Raw genomic sequence first — 11,307 nt, 5'->3', positions numbered from 1 at the left:
CAGGCAATGTAGAAGGAAGCCATACTTCAATATGCAATCTCAATTTATTTGCATACAACATCAAGTGGATCTGAAAAATGCAGCAAGTTTGCATTTTTGTTAGAGATCTCTAATTAGGTATTTTAAGTTATAGACCATCATGAACATTGTTCATGATGGTCTATAATTTTAAAAACTTAATAGACCTATTAAATAGATGTAATTTTGTTGTGTTTTTTCAGCTCTGCCTGTTGTCCATGCATTTGAACACACCTGGACGTGCATTCTCAATTTAGAGTGGCAAAATGTTATTTAGGATGCAACAGAAAAATTATATCACTTTTGCAGGTCTAGAACCTTTTTTGTTTTTTAAAGATTGATCCTTTCTTAAAGATTTTAGATGTTAACGAGGAATATAGATGTTGGGGTGGTGAGCCCAAATGAGCTTCCACTTTCACCCAGTTGGCCCTGATTAGTAGAGAATACTAAACTATTCTTGAAACCAAGTGAAGCACAACATTAAGCTATGATTTCATGAAAACTAACTGTGAAAATCTCTTAGTTTCAAGCAATGCAGAAGGATATCATAGTTCAATATACAATCTCAATTCATATGCATACAACATTAGGTGGAATTGAAAAAACCCAATAGGTTTGCATTTTTGTTAGATGTTTGCATAGACCTATTAAATAAATGTAAACATGTTGGGTTTTTTAAGCTCCACCTATTGTCCATACATATAGAATGCAACTGCACATGCATTCTCAATTTAGAGTGGAAAAATCTTATTTTGGATGCAATGGAAAAATGACATGCACTAGAAGATGGGAAAATGATGTCATTTTTGAAGGTCTAGATCCATTTTTTGTACTTTAAAGATTTGATCATTTCTTAAAAAATTTAGATGTTAACAAGGAATTTAGATGTTATTGGGAGGGGTGAAAATGAGCTTCCACCTTCACGTGGTTGGCCTTGATTAGTAGAGAATATTAAACTATTCTTGAAACCAAGTAAAGCGCAATATTAACCTATGATTGCATGACAACTAACTATGTGAATCTATGATTGCATGTCAACTAATTGTGTCAATCCATTGTGAGCTATGAGAGCATCATAGCTGACTTTGAGCCAAAATTATTTTTTTAATAATATAGCAAACCATTGTAATTGTGACAACTTCTTCAGACAGCTAGTCGTCTCTCACACCAAATTTTTGTCACATACCCGTTGCTATTGTAATAGCATGTGTTGATGGCCAGTTCTCACTCCTACAGCATTGTTGTCACTTTTTGTCACACATGCAATGGGTGCCCCAATGGCTAGTTGTCACAATTGTGACAGTGTACAAATAAACTCTTTTTGTGGTCTTGTTCCAAGTCACAACACCTTTATCCATTGTAATTGCAATGGATTCCCTCGCTATCAAAATTTGTAACAGAAAAAGTCTGATGCGCATCCAATGAGAGCCAAATCATGATGGTGTTGCTTGGTCAATGGGTGGCCATCACAATTCGGGCCCAAATGTAGTAGTATAGGAGCAGAGTCCATATCTAGAGCTCCTTATTGAATGACAACTCAGGAGTTGAGTGAATTGTGTTTATAGCTAGAGAACATTTTGTCTATAGGTTGTATTAGACTGAGTATTTCCCCATGGGGAGCACTTATGCTCTTTTTGAAGAAGAAAGATGGGTCATTATGCTTGTGCATCAACTACAAATAGTTGAACAAGGTAATGATTATGAATAGGTACCCTTTACCAAGGATTGATAACTTATTTGACTAAAGCAAGGGAGGTGAAGTGCTCTCTAAGGTAGATATGAAGTCAAGGTACCATCAGCTACACATTCATGATGTTGACATATATAAGACATCCTTCTGCACTTGTTATGGACACTATGAGTTTACTATGGTTCCATTTGGTTAGACAAATACTCCATCAGTATTCATGTGCTTGATGAATGGAATATTTTGATCTTACCTAGACCGTTTTGTACTTATGTTCTTGGACAACATATTGATATATTCTAGATCTCAAGAAGAACATGAGGAACACCTACGACTAGTCCTTCAGTGCCTTAGAGCCAATTAGCTAAATGCCAATTTGGTAAAGTGTGAATTCTTTCAGTTTGAGGTACAATACTTAGGACTCATCATTTCAGGGGATGGTATCTCAGTGGATCCTATAAAAATCTAGGCGATGGTAGATTGGCCTGTACCTACTACTGTATATGAGATTCATAGCTTCATGGGTTTGGCCAGATATTACCACAAATATATTCATAACTTATGCAAAGTTTCATATCCCATCACTTCCTCTAGAGAAAGGGGAAGAATTTCATTTGGATAGAGAAGTGTGAAGAAACATTCCAAAAGCTCAAGGATTTTTTGACTAGCACATTGATTCTAGCAATACCTGATCCAATAGGTGATTTTACGGTGTGCATTGATGCTTCCCTAGAAGGGATTGGAGTATTTTTAATGTAGTATGGACATGTGATTTCCTATGAGTCTCACAAGATCAAGGATCATGAGTTGAACTATCCCACACATGATCTTGAGGTAGCTCTAGTTGTTTATTCTCTAGTGAGATGGAGACACTTCTTTTTGGGGCATCATTTTACACTTCATAGCGACCATTGTAGTTTTTAGTGTATCTTCAAGCAACCTAATATGAATGCCAAGTAGAGCTTTTGGATGGAGTTTTTATTTGAGTATGACTTCAAGGTGAAGTATATTCTGAGGAAGGAGAATTTGGTAGCCAATGCTTTGAGTCACAGGAGACATAAGACACTAGCATTGACTCTTAGTGTGGATTTGAGGAGCCATATACTTTAGGTACTTCCTATAAATACTTGGTATCAGGAGATTAGCCTTAAGATAGATTCAGGCAGGCCTTTAGGGGCAAATTTTTAGGCTATGTCTTAGAGTCAGATGGCCTCTTATGTCATAGAGGGAGGATTCATGTACCACTATTGGATGAGCTTCGTACATTGATCCTATCTGAGACCCATTGTGCACCATATTTGGCACATCCAGGTGTCAAGAAGATGCATGTAGACTTATGATGATTATATTATTGGATGGGAATGAAGCATGATATAGTTGATTTTGTGGCTAGGTGTCTTGAGTGCCAGAGAGTTAAGGAAGAGCACCAACATCTTGTAGGGCATCTAAAACCTAATCTCATTCCTTCATGGAAGTCAAATATTATCTCTATGGACTTCAATGTGGGATTACCCATGATTTTTCATCAACATGATGCTATCATGATCACCATTGATCAGTTGACTAAGGTGGTACATTTTTCACCGATGAGGTCATCGTACACAGTGTATTCAGTAGCCAATATCTTTATGCATGACATTGTGAGGTTTCATGGTATTCCCCAAAAGATCATTTCAGATAGGGATCTTGTATTCATATTCGCATTTTGGACATCTTTACAACATGATCTTGGAGAATAGTTGAACTTCAACTCACCATATCACCCTAAGACAAATGGTGTGTAATGCCCTGCCAAGGGATCCAAAAGAATTAACCTAAAGTTTTACTAAGTTTGCCAAACATTTTTTTTTAAGAAAGAAAAACATGCACATCAAACATAAAGTAGCAGAAGCAATAACATACAATCATCCATAAGCATACATAAAAGTTTACATTCCTTAAGGATCCCATGACATTGAGTCACATTTATATTTAATTAACACTAAGCCTAACAAATACCACATCCACATGAAAGAATAATGAAAAGTCCATTTAAATAATATACATTTGTTCTGAAAGCCACTTCGCAATAAAATTTGAAATGCTCAATCATCTACTGTACATGTCACAGGGTATGAAAGGCTAAAAGAATATATATTTATAAAAATAGAATTTACATCATCCCTATCGGATCCATGATACAAAGTACAGTACAATAAATGAAACCATCCATCATAAAACATGGAGATAGAAAGAAAAGAAATGTAGACAAGGAAACTCCAGCCATGTTATCAAAGGACAGATCTCAATGGTAAGAGTAAAAAGCACTACCACCCAACCACGTGGAACCTAAACCACCCACTCCCATCACACTAAGGAGATAGTCTCAAGTCCCAAGCAGGATATCAAACCAAATATTAAAAATACTCTTTAACTCCAAGAAATCCTAAAAGTATTCTATCTCAAGGGTTCCAAGATAGGTCAACATCTAATCCCATAGGCACACAAAGACATGTAAGAAACTTACTATGTAAGAAGGCAAGTGTCATCGCACGAATCACACTAGATTTACCCTAGCAGTCTCTCAGGACCCCGGACCCTAGTGATCCCTATGCGGCCATTAGTATCCTCTCGTACTGACAAGGCATACTATGGATGCAAGGTCACAACCAAGCGTTCTCTCTACTCCCATCCTAGTTTGTACTAGCACTCCAGGCATAGGCAAAAACATACAAAGACTCTTATTAGGTTTATTTTATTCCCATTTAGTGTAGTGTTTTCACTTATTAAACAACTTACAATGGATTACCCTAGCAGCCACTTAGGCCCCCAGCCTCCATTGCAAGCCACTTCCTGACATTACATATAGATAACCTACCCTAGGCTCATAAAAGTATAAATCAAAGAATCATATAAAATCACCTCAGTCCTATACAAATAAGTGATTGGAAACATCAAAAGATAATTCACAATAACACATCAGTTCTCTACGAGCAACTGGAAAGCATCCCAAAAATATTGATCGAAAACTCAAAATGGTTAAGTCAATTATGTCATAGCATGACATCACCAAAAACAAATCATACAAACACCTCAATCCTATAAAAGTGACTGGAAAGCAATCCAAATTCAACTGATCAAAGACTCAAAATGGTTATATCAAATAGGTCACACCTTTCACCTCAATTCCACAAGAGAACACTGGAAAGCAATAACAATCAATAGATCAACACACATCATAGAGCATATCAGACGCATTACCATGGTTGAGTATAAAAGATCAAAATCAAATCATCATAACCTCACAAACGCAGAACTCCCAAGCCTCTAGTAACATTCTAAGACTAGTCAACACTCTAGTCAACCCAAACCCAAAACATAGACAACATATAGATAACAAAGTGTAGGTTTCATATTTTGGTTTGATTTAAAAACACATTATTGAGTTAATAGTAAGGTTTAAGTTTTCATTTTATCAATGTATTATAATTACTAAGGTTTTTGAATAATAAAATTTCCTTCGAATTACAAACCATTTTCATATATCTGAACCACATAAACACATCCAAGTTTATAAAAGAAAACATTAATTCTCCCAAACAAATTTCTTTGATTTTTAATTTACTTTAGAATTATATTTAAATAATGAAGTAATAAATAAAATTTTCAAATAATTAAATTTCAAATTTTAACAATACTCATTAAAATTATTAATAATAATAATTATGAATTATAACCATAATAATTTTAAATTAATTAAACTTTGGAAAAACTTTTCCAAAAAGGAAACTTACTAAAAATAGAAACTTCCAAAAATAGAAGCCTGCTAAAAATTAAAAAAATTCAAAATGGAAACCTACTAAAAATATAAACTTTCCAAAAAAGAAACTTGCTAAAAAAAGAGACTTTCTAAAAATAGAAACTTGCTAAAAATAGAGACTTTCTAAAAATAAAAACTTACTAAAAATAGAGACTTTTTAAAAATAGAAACCTGCTAAAAATAGAGACTTTCTAAAAATAGAAACTTACTAAAAATAGAGGCTTTCTAAAAATAGAAACCCACTAAAATAGAGGCTTTCTAAAAATAAAAACCTGCTAAAAATAGAAACATGCTAAAATAGAGACTTTCTAAAAATAGAAACCTACTAAAAATAGAGACTTTCTAAGAATAGAAACCTACTAAAAATAGAGACTTTCGAAAAATAGAAACCTACTAAAATAGAGACTTTCTAAAAATAGAAATCTATTAAAAATAGAAACTTTTTAAAAATAGAAACTTTTCCAAAATAGTCCTACTATAGAAATCTGAACCAACCAGTCAAATTCTATAAAACAAAATTTGTTTTCTTTTTAGAACCCAAAACCCGATTTAACAATTCCATATACAAAACCTCAATTTAACAATAAGGGTTTCAATTTAACTCTTTCACAGATGTATTCAACAACAAAGAACAATAAATCTTAACACGAGGGTTTTCTAGTTTTCCAATTTGTATACAGATGTTTCCTGAGAACGATGAACAACCAAATCCACAAACAAGGTTTTCAATCATCAAATTGCTTACAAAAGTTTTTGAAAATGAAGAACAATAAATATGCAGAACAAGGGTCTCAATCTAGAAGAATTCTAAAAACAAAAACAAAACAAACACAGAGAAGACAGGAATTCAAAGGACAAAAAACCACTATACAAATAAACCACAAGATCCTACCTAGATCTTATGCTAAAACAAGAATCACATGAAGCACGCAAAAATAATCCCCTTTCTCTGAAAACTTCCTTCGTCGAAATTCCTTCTCCAAAACCTATGTAATTGCATAATGAGCTCTAGATCTCTAATAAAGAGTTCTCCCTTAATTTGGAGCTCTGATTATGCAATTATGCAATCTTTGATAAAGAGTTCTTCCTTAATTTGGGGCTTTAATTATGCAATTATGTGAGGGAACTCGTTGATCAATTATTGTTTATTACTTATTATCTTTTACTTTTTCATGCACAAACTTTTACATATTTAATTAAAATATCTTTATTAAATTAATTAACTTTCTCTCTTTAATTTAGTTTATTATATTTTAATTTCATACATATGCTTTATGCAATTTAATTAAAATAAATTTTATTAAATAATTGCTTACTCTCTCTTTCATTAATTTAATATATTTTAATTTCAAGCATAAGCTTTATGCAATTTAATTAAAATAAACTTTATTAAATAATTGTTTACTCTCTCTTTAACTAATTTATTTTAATTTCATACATAAGCTTTATGCAATTTAATTAAAATAAACTTTATTAAATAATTGTTTACTCTCTCTTATTAATTTATTATATTTTAATTTCATGGATACGCTTTATGCAATTTAATTAAAATAAACTTTATTAGATTTATGTTTTCTCTCTCCAATTAATTATGAGATGTTTTAATAATATATTTATTAATTCAACTAATAATATTATTTAGAATTTATTATTTAAAATAAAACTCTTAAATAATTATTATTAATTTAAATAAATATAAAACACCAAAATTAGAATTATAACTTTATCTTTTTCATGCACGTTTATTGAATTATAAAATAACTTTATTTAATTTTCACTTGACTTCTCTTTTCAATTAATTTATTAAATTTTAATTTCATGCACGCATTATGCAATCTTAAAACTTTTAATAAATTAATATATTTTTCACTTTTTAATTTATTTTCACAATGTTAATTGATAAAATATTTATTAACTTAAATAATAATAGTATTTTGCATTTATTTAAAAATGAACTCTAAATATATTATTATTAAATTAAATAAATTAACGTGTTCTAAAAGTTAAACTTTTAACTTTTATCTTTATGTTTAATTTTCTTTATTTAATTAATTCTTTAATTAATTAAATATTAAAATATCATAATAACTTTTCATTAAATTAAATCATTAATTTAATAATTAAATTTGACTTAATTAATAGAAAAATCACCAAAGACTTATAAAACAAAATACAAAAATCCATCATAGAAAAACACATACAAGATCAAACTAAAGGGTTATAATCACAAATTAATGTCATTAGACACATTTAGGAGGTAATCGATTCAGATACTTGTCCTAATTTTCTAGGACAAATGGCTTAAAGGTTTAGGATTTGGACTTAAGAATTTATCTCCCCTCTCTTACCATTGAGATAATGTGATATGGTACACTCATCTTGGTAATTCAGGAAAGTTGATACCCGGTACTTGCAATCTGCATAAAATCCACACATGTACAAACACAATATTCTAAACTAAACAGGCAATGGCAGGAAGGGGTGCATCATGTAGATCCCAACTAGCAGGTGACTATGACTCTATTCCTTAACCACATCAGAAACATCATACATAAAGAAAACATACACGCACCATACACATGCAGTATGGGGTAAGTATCCATAAGAAAACACATATGATAATCCACCTAACTAATCATCATCAATAACTGAAAACATTGTAATAATCATCATGTATACATGAAGTATAGAGTACCAAGCAATCTCATTATAAAATCAACTAAATATGAAACAATATCTGATAATCTCAAAAATAATGCTACTAATCATCAAGCATAAAACTGGCCTAAAAGAGTTCAACAAAAATAAAAAAATGTAAACTAGGGGCAGGCACTACATGATGAGATAGAGAGAGTGAATTGGATTTTGGAGGATATGTTGAGGATGTACATCATGGATCGACAGACTCTTTGGGAGGATTATCTATATCTAGTAGAGTTTGCATATAATAATGGTTATCACAATTTGATTGGGATGGCATCTTTTTAGGTCTTGTATGGTCTTCCTTGTCGTACATCGTTGAGTTGGGATAGTTTAGAGGATCGCATCCTATTGGGTCTTGAGATGCTTCAGGATATGGAACAACAAGTAGTGCACATCTATAAGCATGTGTCTACAGCACAAGATAGATAGAAGAAGTATGCAAATACTCATAGAATGGATAAGAAATATGCAATTGGAGAGAAGGTATTCTTGAGAATGTGTTTGTGGAAGATTCCAATCCATTATGGAAAGGGTTCAAAGCTAGCACCTCAGTTTGTGGGGTCATTTGAGATTCTTGAGAGGATAGGTCCAGTTGCCACCTGTCTTGCATTGTTGCCTAGCTTAGCTCATGTACATGATTTTTTTTGTTCTTAGACAGTATATTCCTAAAGTGATACGTGTTCTTGATTGGAATGTGTTACAAGTAGAGGACGAGCAATTGTCTTTGGAGCTGGTGTGCATTCTTCAGCAGTAGGATTTGACCCTAATGGGTCAAACCATAAAGTAGGTAGAGTCCAATGGGACCCTACTAAAGATTCATCGACTATATGGGAGGATGTATCTGGGTTACGAGATTTATATCCCTACTTGTTTATAGACTTTCAAGAGTAAGCATAATTCTAGGGGGGAGGATGTAGTGCCTACCCCTAGTTTTCTTTTATGTTATATTATCAATTTCTATTAGGCTAGCTTTCATAGTTACATGATTTGATTTAGTGGTACTTGGTTACCTGATTTGGTTGATAGAATTTACATGTTTGGATTATATATTTGATGAGCTACTTTACACTCGGATATTTGATGTGTTCATAGTTATTCTTTTGATGATGATGCTTTGCATACTTCATATAGTGATTTTAGTTGCTTTCATGATGACAATTATATGGATGATTTATATGTGGCTTTATGGTTATTTACCCCATACTTGCATGTGTATGGTGTACATGTATGTTTTGTCTTATGTCTTCTGTATTTGATGTGGTTGAGGGAGGGAGTCGTAATCACCTACTAGTCAAGATCTACATGAGTTACCACTCCTTATCATTGCCTATTTTGTTTAGATATATATGCATATGTACATGTTCAGCTTTTATGAAAATTGTAGATACCGAACATCGACTTCCATGAATTGTCAGGATGAGTGTGCCCTATTGCAGTATCTCAATGGTAAAAGAGGGGAGATAAATCTCAAGTCAGAATCCTAAACTCAAGCCTAATTGTCCTAAGATGAAGGAAGAGTATTTGAGTTCTTCACCTTTTTGAATTCATCAAAGTGACGCGAATCTGAGATTCTGACCTTTGAGTGTGATTTCTCACTTTGTCTTTATAGTTGAGTTTTATCTTATTGAGTTTGAGGGTATGTTGTGATTTTCAAGTATAATCGAATAAGCCTTAGAGATTATTAAATGATTTAATTAAACAAAAAATTATAAAGAAAAATCAATTTTACTATATTTAACTAATTGATAAATTAATTAAATAAAAGAGTTAAATGTAAAGATTTAATTAAAAGACTAAATTTGGTGCAATTATATTTATTTAATTTAACAATAATAAATTTAGAAGTTGTATTTAAATAATAGACTTTAAATATTAATAAATATGTTTTCTAAAAAATGTCTTGCTTATTAAAAACAAAGTGGGAATGATTTAAATAAGCTTAAATATAATTAAAGGTAAAAAGTGTGCACAAGGGAATTAAACAAATTAAAATAATAAAAGCTTATTATAAGGAGGGGCATTTGCATGTTCATAAACCAAAAACCCTAGGTAGGGTTAGATTCTTTATTAAAATATTCGAGTTCATTTCTACTCACATGGGTTTTAGAGGAGCAATTTGTATGAGATTGAAAGATGGGAAATTTTTGAAGGATCTAGGGGACGTGAATTTTACAATCATTGAGCTATCGTCGGATTGTAGCATCAAATTGAGGTAGGAATCTAGTAGAATTCATTGTAGGTTATCTCTTGAAAACCTTATGTCTTTTTTGTGCTTGTTATATCGATTTTGTTTATGAAAAATGTATTTTAAATTGAAACCCTTGTTTAGAAGTTATTGTTCTTCATTGTTGAAATGTCTATGAAATAAAAATGAAATTGAAACCCTCATTGAAAATATTTGAATTAATGAAAATTACTTCATGTGTAGGGTTTGAAACCGGGAAAAGTTTGTTGTTTTATTAATTCAATTGGTTAAAATTATTCCCTCTATCAGTTTAGTAAACAAAAATAACTACACACCCACACACAATACTTATCACAGTAAATAAAATTTACTTTGATAAGTATTGTTTTTGTGATTCGTGCCTGGGAAGGGGGGCTCTTGTATATATATATATATATATATATATATATATATATATATATATATATATTTGAAGTGGAGGTGGGCACAACAACATCCCCATACCACCTCTGTGCCCATGACCTGTAGGCTGAGGTTGTGCAAGGGCAGTAGTTGCTGACTTGATAGCATTGCAGTTGCCTTGGGCAACACAATGGCTACCTTGGCAGTTACAGCTGTCATGCCCTCTTTAGGGGTTTTTTTTTTGTTAAAAAAAACTTTTAAAAAAATATATTATATTATATGTTATTTCAATTTTTTTTAATTTTTTTATATTAATTAATGTTATTTAGAAATAACATATCTTTTTTTAAAAGGTAGTTGAATTTATTTTTGTTTTATTAAACTAAATTTAATGTGTTTTTTTCTTCTTCTTCTTCTTTTAATATCAATTAAATAATCATATTATGAATTAAATCAAATTGTAGTTTTACTAGAAATAGGTTCTTTAAGACTACGAGAATGAGGGATTTTATT

The sequence above is a fragment of the Cupressus sempervirens genome, chromosome 5 (assembly GCF_028749045.1).
Source record: "Cupressus sempervirens isolate cs-2001-9-10 chromosome 5, ASM2874904v1, whole genome shotgun sequence".
Lineage (NCBI taxonomy): Eukaryota > Viridiplantae > Streptophyta > Pinopsida > Cupressales > Cupressaceae > Cupressus > Cupressus sempervirens.
This window is presented reverse-complemented; position numbering follows the sequence as displayed.